Source organism: Balaenoptera borealis (genome assembly GCF_965194805.1).
Source record: "Balaenoptera borealis genome assembly, contig: HAP1_SCAFFOLD_1012, whole genome shotgun sequence".
In the NCBI taxonomy this organism is placed as follows: Eukaryota; Metazoa; Chordata; class Mammalia; order Artiodactyla; family Balaenopteridae; genus Balaenoptera; species Balaenoptera borealis.
The window spans coordinates 59,322-67,191 of record NW_028123199.1 but is presented as its reverse complement, the minus strand read 5'-3'; the positions used below and the strand labels follow the sequence as shown (position 1 = coordinate 67,191).

Here is a 7,870-nt window from a genome sequence, read left to right as displayed (position 1 = left end):
ATTAGACACATATGATTTCAGAACAACTGTAATAGTTCAAACTAGATGGCTCTTTCCTTCCTAAGGATTATTAATTAAAGAAGATCTATATAGCTCTAAGTATATGATACATAAAATAGAATACTCTGTAGAATATAAGTAACTCTTAGTTCAGTGTATTAATGAACGTCTGTAAGAAATGTTGCAATGATTTCCCTAATGGAAGAGCCTGGGGGAGGTAAATCTGTCTTCTAGGATTTCCTCCCCAGAGCTCAGAAACTCAGGTGTTGTTTTAGCTCTCCTACACTCTCTTCACCCAAGCCCGCCTTCCTGTTGGGGATCGGACCTCCCTATTGGCTCTCTCATACCTTTCAACTGCCTGCTTTGTGACATCACTCTCCTACCAAACCTACTACCACTTGGTAGAGTCTTGGGGTTTCCGTGGAGCTGTTTGGACCAGTAACCAGTGACCTCTGTACTGGACACGTGCGCCGTTCAGCTGCAGCCACTCAGACATCCTCTAGTGTTGTCTCCTCATCCCTTGTACCTGCAGTGGATGCTTCCTCTTCTCTGACCATGTCAGGTAAGAAAAGAAACTTTGGAAAGTTTTGCGTTCGATTTCTTTTGCCCCTAAATTGAGTAGGAGATTCAAAATAGCATGGAATAATGAGGGAAAGTATTGAACTACACGTCTGGAGACCTAATTTCACTTTTGACTTTGACGTTTACTATCTGTGTGACTTTGGACAAATCACTGGCTGTCTCACAAAGCCTGTTGCTTTCCTTAACTGTTACGTTAGGATACCACGTTGGGTTGATCACTCTGATCCCCTTCTTTTCCAGTATTGAGCCTTAAAGGGTACCCATGTAGAAAACGAAATCAGACACTTCTCAAGAGTGTTTCAACAGAAACATAGAAAAGCCAGGGGACATAGAAAACTAGCAATATATACCAAGATGTTTCATCTCTAATGGTCTCCCTCCACTAGGATTTCGACTAGTTGAAAAGAGAGAATAGGGAGAGAGGATGGAGAGTACTGGGCTCTACAGGGAGGCACAGAGTCGAGCGTAAGGAAGTTTAGGATGGTTTTCATTAGCACAGGCCAACAGGCACCAAGAGATGGGAGAAAATGTAAGAATGAAGAGGGAAAGCATAGAGGAGCTCTCAAGAAAAACGGAGTTTGCAATGGAATGCTGATGGGAACCAAAGATTTTCAATTAAAGCAGAAACAGCACAGAGGGAAACCTGCTCAGAGCAGGGCAAAACCAAGTTGATGGTAGCAAACCCTTACATTAACAGACTAAGAAGGAAAGTAAGGCCAGAACAGGGGATCACCAGGAAAGGCAGCTTATCAGAAAAGTCATACTCCGTTTTCTTTCTTTTATTGCCTCTCTGAATACAGTTGGCCACTTGACAGTTTTGAATATAAACATTTTAGAAATACGTTTTAGAAATGATGCCTCCTATAAACAAGCAACCACAGTGGTTATCTAGGGGGCTGCTTTTCAGTGTTTTATTCTTTCTAATTTTTAAACTAGGTAGACATTTCACCAATTCAACATTTTAAGTGATATCTTCTAAATTGAATCAGAAGGACTATTTTCCTTGGTGTGATATGTAGGTTCTAAGGCAAGGCTGCTTTTCATTTTTACAGTTATTTCCTTCCTAACACAGAGAGCACATTGATCAACAGCCATCGTTCGCTTGTAGATCTTAGCTACCGAAGAAGAAGAAGAAGAAGAAGAAAAAGTCAAGCCCCACATCTCTAATTCCCCCCACTTAGGGAATTCCCTGGCGGTCCAGTGCTTAGGACTCGGTGCTTTCACGGCCAGGGCCACGCGGCGCGGCCAAAGAAACAAAACAAACAAACATCCACATTTATCGAAAACCATATTGTGGAGTCCTGTGGATTTTCTTACATTTGAAAATCTTTTTTAATTGGATTCTAGGCATGATGGTTTTTTGAGGTTTTGGGATGCCATCTTCTTGGATGCTGAAGATGATTCTAATCTAAGTTCTAGGATAAATCCAAAAACCTTCCTGATACATTTTAAGCTTCCTTTCTGCTTATTATATAAGCTATATTCATTGAAATATATATTTCTCCTAGGCTTAATACCTCTTACTTGCTGGGTAAAAATATGAAGGAGCACAATAATGAAACTCTTTTACACTTATTATTTTGCTGTCTGCTTCGTACCGGTTTTCATTGAAATACTTGTCTATATGTGTTGTGGCTACCTATACATGCACATTTATTGCATTCTGTTGCTTGTTATGCATTTTTTACTGACATACCTTCTCTGTCTGTATGCATTGGCTAGGAATTCATTCACCTCTATCACCTCCATCGTGTCTTCTGGTTAATAGTATTCACTAAAATAGAGTGGGCAAAATTCACTTTCATAATATTGCATGGATGGTACAGAATGCCATTTGTTAGTAAATTCATTAGGCTTCGATACTTGCCACATACCCCAGTTTTCATTAATATCTATGGATTTCTTTTTCGTTAACGTAATATGCTTGTCATGATTTTTCTTTGTCTTTCTAGAACTTATTGTATCTTCCTCCATATAAATCATACGCAATAGATCAGCTTATTCATCTATTAATTATTACTGCTATTATTATTGGTGGTGGTGTTATAACCACTTTACAGGTGAGGAATCTGAAGTAATCAGATAACTCTTCCCTTTCCAAAAGCACTTAAGAAATCCACTTTCGGGTAATCATTTTGAGGTAGGATGAGAAACCAGGCTTGAAGAGGGCAAAAATGACTCTTTCAATTCACCAGTTGGACTGAGCTGTACGTCACCTCTAGGTAATAGCGTGGGAACTGCACAAGCAAAGGGAGACACTGAAGACGACAATGGTAACAGCCGTACTGTTTTCTAATGGACAAAAAAAATGCCTATATTATAAGTTCTATTTCTCCTGCTTTCTGGCAGTATCATGCTCAGAGTGGAGTCCTGGCAAGGAAGTCAGGATACTTAGGTTCTGAAACCTGGTAATGATACTAACATAATGAGAGAACTTGAACAAGTCAACCCGACCTCTCTGAGCCTCAGTTTCCTTACTCACGAAATGAGACTGAGAACATCGAAGTTCTCTAAGGGCCTCCTAGTTCTAAAATGCTTCCAGTCTAGGAAATAGCATAGAAGTCAATACGAGTGCAGGCTGAAGGGAAAGACAGGGCAGGGAGAAGGTTGCTTCCAGCCTAGAGAACAATCTCTGAACCACACCACTTGGCTCTTCTGCCCGTCTGTGCCCAAGATGGGAGCACAGGCAGTGAATAGAGAAGAGTGGAAAACTGCTCAGTCCTTACAGCCATCATTAACTGTCTGATTTTGGGTTTCTCAGGAAGTAGTGATAGTAGAGGTGTCCTGATAGCAAGAACCTTCAGATGATGCCGTTCCTCAAACGTAGTGAGAATTTCTCAACCTCCCTGAGTTTTTCATGACCCTCTTGTTCTTACAGAAAATTTCCAACATCCATCTCTACTTGGAACTCTAAATTCTCTGCAGCATTCTCCTCCTGTGGTGAGCAATGCAACTTCCCTAACACGAAGTGTCTGCAACTTCTCCAGAGTCTCTGCCCCTGCCGTCAGTTCGGCATCGGCTACTGGTACCCCTTTCCAGACACTCATGGGTAGTGCCTACCTTTACCAACATTCTAGCACGACTATGTTATCTGGAGTTACTGACCACAGCCAGATCTCCACTTCAGCTGCTTCCTATCCAGGTGTTCTTGAGTGGGACATCACAGCAAGCACTGAAAAGAATTCTTCTTCACTCGGAGACTTTACTCTGGCACTCACTGACCGCCACACAGCTGCCTCCTCCATGTTTCTGGCAGCCCAGGATGATAAAACTTCAGACGCCAAGAACATGGTCCCTCTACATCCATCGCTTTCTGCCAGCCTTGCTCAGGGAACACCATCTCAGATTCCAAATCAGGGGCAGAGCCGCCTGTCACTTCCCTGCCAGGAAGGAAGCCAGGTATATTACTGTAACCAAGGCACACTGGGGTCTTTACTGTATGGAGAACTTGGCTCCTGCCCGCAATCCTACGGCTCGGCGTCATACACAGGAAGTCGGGCCTCTGGGCAACCAGAAATGGGAATGGGACTGAAGGAGATTCAGCCCACAAATATCCGACCACCAGCTTCCACCTCTGCAGTCTGCCACCCTGTGTCTGCTCAACGCATCACAGAAACAAGTTTTCAAGGTGAGTATAACAAACGCCAGAGAAAGTTGAAGAATGAGGTCGGCATTCAAAAATGGGGTCAAATCGACAGCTGGGAAGGGGTGTAGAGGCAGGTAGAATTTAGATCCTGAGCCTTTAATAACCACTACCTTCGCTCAGTGCCCTCTGTTTTTAGACTCTATATGAGAACACCTAGGGCTTCCCTGGTGGCGCCGTGGTTAAGAATCCGCCTGCCAATGCAATGCGGGGGACACGGGTTCGAGCCCTGGTCTGCGAAGATCCCACATGCCGTGCAGCAACTAAGCGCATGTGCCACAACGACGGAGCCTGCATTCTAGAGCCCGTGAGCCTCAACTACCGAAGCCCACGTGCCTACAGCCCATGCTCCGCAACAAGAGAAGCCACCGCGATGAGAAGCCCGCACACCGCAACCGAGAGTAGCCCCCGCTAGCCGCCAACTAGAGAAAGCCCGTGCACAGCAATGAGAGACCCAGTGCAGCCAAAAAAATAAATACGTAGAATAAATAAGTTCAAACAGTAAATAAATACATAAACATAAATTACAAAAAAAAGAACACCTAATGCAGGTGGGAAGGTGGGAGGGCCACTGTAGAGGTCATCTATGCTACATGTACAAGAACCCCGAGAGCACACCAATCGGTACCACACTTTTCACTGCTGTAGCCGATCGTTCCCCCTGTACTGCCACACTGTAGCACTCCCTTCCCTCATCTACTGCTATAGTCTCTTCGGAAGGTGTTTCAGAACTCTTGTTATGAGAGTGCCAGTTGAACTGTCCTCACTTCCTTCATTTATACCAGGATTGAAGACCTTGTGGTCCGAGATCCTGTCCAGAGAGCAAGCAGGCTAAGACTCTGTCTTTGTTGATGTATTTCATCAGCAAGGGCTCTACCCCCTCTCCTAGTTCATGGTGTGACGTGTTCTTGGCCTCTCGGGAAAGTGGGGAGAATGGAAAGGACCCTATATGAGAATGCTAGGCTTTGTAAAACATTTCAGGTTTTTAAAAATAAGACTCATTTTGTATTGGACTTATAACAGTCCTATGAAATACAAAGCGAGCCGAGAATCAGCGACAGGAAAGGCTCACCAGTAAGAATTACAACAGTCACCGCTTACCTCGTAGCATAGGGCACTGTCCGTGATCCTTAAGAAGAGTTAGTAGAAATGCCTTGCCCATCTTGCCCCTGAACCCCTTGAAAGGTACACGACTGCTGTGTTGGTGTTTAGGGGGAGCATCTCACTTACCAGGGACTGACTTCTCCCTTGATCCCTTTGTAGGGATGGAGACCTCCCCCCTGGTGATGAAAAATTCCCTGGGATTGCAACCTCCAAGCCAGACGTTTTGTGTGACACAAAGTCAAGAACTCCCCAAGTCCTGCAGTAGCAGAAACAGCCACATACTTGAGAGTAACCCACCATCTGAACTTGGGGACATTTCAGTGACAGCTCCAGTCCAGAGTGCCAGGCGTCTCCTGGCCCTGCCTCCAGCTCCAAGCCAGGGACAAATAGAGAGTAAGCACGTGGATGATATCAAAACCAAGCTTTCAAAGCCTCTGGATGCCTACCAGATCCCAACAGAGAACCAAGATCCTCCACTACTCCCTTTAGGAATCCCTGATATTCACCAGCCGCTGGCCTGCACCGATCCCCTCAGCCAAGAGGAGCAGCCTGGTTCTGAAAATGCTGATCTGGGAGAGAACAGCCGGAGTCGTCAGGACCTAGGGACACTTGAAAATGGGATTGAACCTAGCAGTGGTCTTGCAGACATTACTACACTGGCGGAGGATATTCACCTTCCCCAGCTCTTTAATCCTTTGAAAGATCTTGATCAATCCCAAGGTCCCAACGTGATCAAAGCTAAAGACACCAGAGCCATTAAGGTGAATCAGGTGCAGGAAAAGCCAAGTGTCATAAAGGTTCCCTCTGATCAACCCAGGAAGAACAAACAGAAAGCCTCTGAGCCTATCAGTGGCGCTCCCAAGGCCAAAATCCAGCCAAAGAATCCAGAGTGCCTGTTAGGGGGAGAAGTGGTTATATGCCACGCTGCAGTCAGTGACAGGGCTCCTGTGAACACGGCCAAGCACTCTCAAGGCAAACCTCAGAAAGCTGCATCCAGAAAGATCAGCAAAACTAAGAGCCACGGGCAGGAAAAGACCAAAAGGACCAGAGGGAGAAACAAGGCTGAGGAGAACAAGCAGTCAGGGAACAAAGTCAAGGCAGAAGAGAAGCCAGCAATCCCCCACACGAAGCGAAAGGAACACCAAACTGAGCTTCTCCAACAGAGCTTTCAAAAGCCTCGAACCTCCCTTGGCGTGCGCATGCTGGAGTCTGTGAAGGTTCTTCATGCGCTGGGGAAGAAGAATGAGACGAAAACTGGGCGCTCTTCCTGTCGGCTCTTGGGAAAGTCAAGCAACCCCAAAGACCCCCAGCCACCCCCAGCTATCCAGCCATGGCGGCATACCCCACGTGAGGGGAAGGGTCCTGAGAAAACGCAAGTCCAAGCCCAGAAACCAGACAGCAGTGCTGAAACAGAGTGTCCGTCTCCAGCCCAGTATGAGCGGCCTCCTCCTGGGAAGGTCAAGTTGATACCTCTGCCTTTTTCTGCCTGGGACAAGCCTCAAGCTCGACCCGCTCCTCGGAGGCCACAGTCTCTGGCCTCACATCGGCCTGCTGGGGCTTACCGTGCCCAGCCTGGTTCTACTGACTCAGCTCAACCTGCTGCAGCCAATTCATCCCAGCCAGCTCCTGCCTCTTTGCCAGGCCCCGCCAAACCAGCTCAGCCAACTGTGACCAACCCAACCCAACCGGCTTGGCCCAACCATACCCAGCCTCGTGTCCCTCAGTCTGCTGCTCCTAGGCCTGCACCCTCCAAAACTTCATCTGGCGCTCCTCTCCAGCGGGAGCCTGTTCCCCCTGCTGTGAATAAGCGCCAGTCCCCACCCAAGCTCCAAACCCACTTTCTACTCCAAGACTTCAGCAAGCAACGAGTTCCATGGAGGGAACCCAACGTGCCTGAGCCAGTCATGTCAAAGCCCATCGAACAAGAGCAGAGGCCAGAGCGAGAGGCCATGAAGAGGCGGGCTCAACAACAACGGGAGAATGCTGCCAGATACACCTCTTCGGGCAAGCTGCAATTTTTCACCGAGAGGGAAAACGAAATGGAAATTGCCGACTACTACGGATACGTCAAGTGAGAGCTGCTAGGATTCTTGGTGCCACCTTGGCTACCAGCTGTTCTTCCATACACAGGTAAGACAGGTATAGAACTGAATAAGTAAATGGAATACAATTAATAGACGAGTAACAAACCTTTCGAATTTTCAGATGCTGCTAACTGGGGCGTGAGAAAGGAAGGACTGAAAGTTGGATGGGAGAATGAAGGAAAGGGGTAAAAACTGAGCAAAGAGGAAGGAACTTGGCCCAGGGCTAGGAAGGCCAAAAGAGACGTATGGATTTAGGAAAGGAAGCAGGAGCGAGGATGAAATGGCAGAAGTAAAAAGCAGGGTCAGAGGTCTGGGTTGAAAGAACACAATTGGAGTAGAGTTGAAGGTGACAGAAGATGAGTCTAGGTTTACTAGGAGAAATAGAAAAAGTCTCTCGGGGACGCTGGCCTTAAGTCTCACAACCACCAGATAGGTATTTCAGAAAACAAGAGGTTCA

The 7,870-nt window shown here is 46.5% G+C and overlaps 1 pseudogene across 1 annotated transcript; it reads left to right on the top strand.

Annotated features, from left to right (window-relative positions):
- The first annotated feature begins 478 nt into the window (after positions 1 to 478).
- On the top strand, positions 479 to 7,404 carry LOC309621793 (uncharacterized protein C2orf78 pseudogene; annotated as a pseudogene). Its single transcript has 3 exons — positions 479 to 562; positions 3,461 to 4,210; positions 5,489 to 7,404. The product of its transcript is annotated as an uncharacterized protein C2orf78 pseudogene (transcript).
- Positions 7,405 to 7,870: the final 466 nt, after the last annotated feature.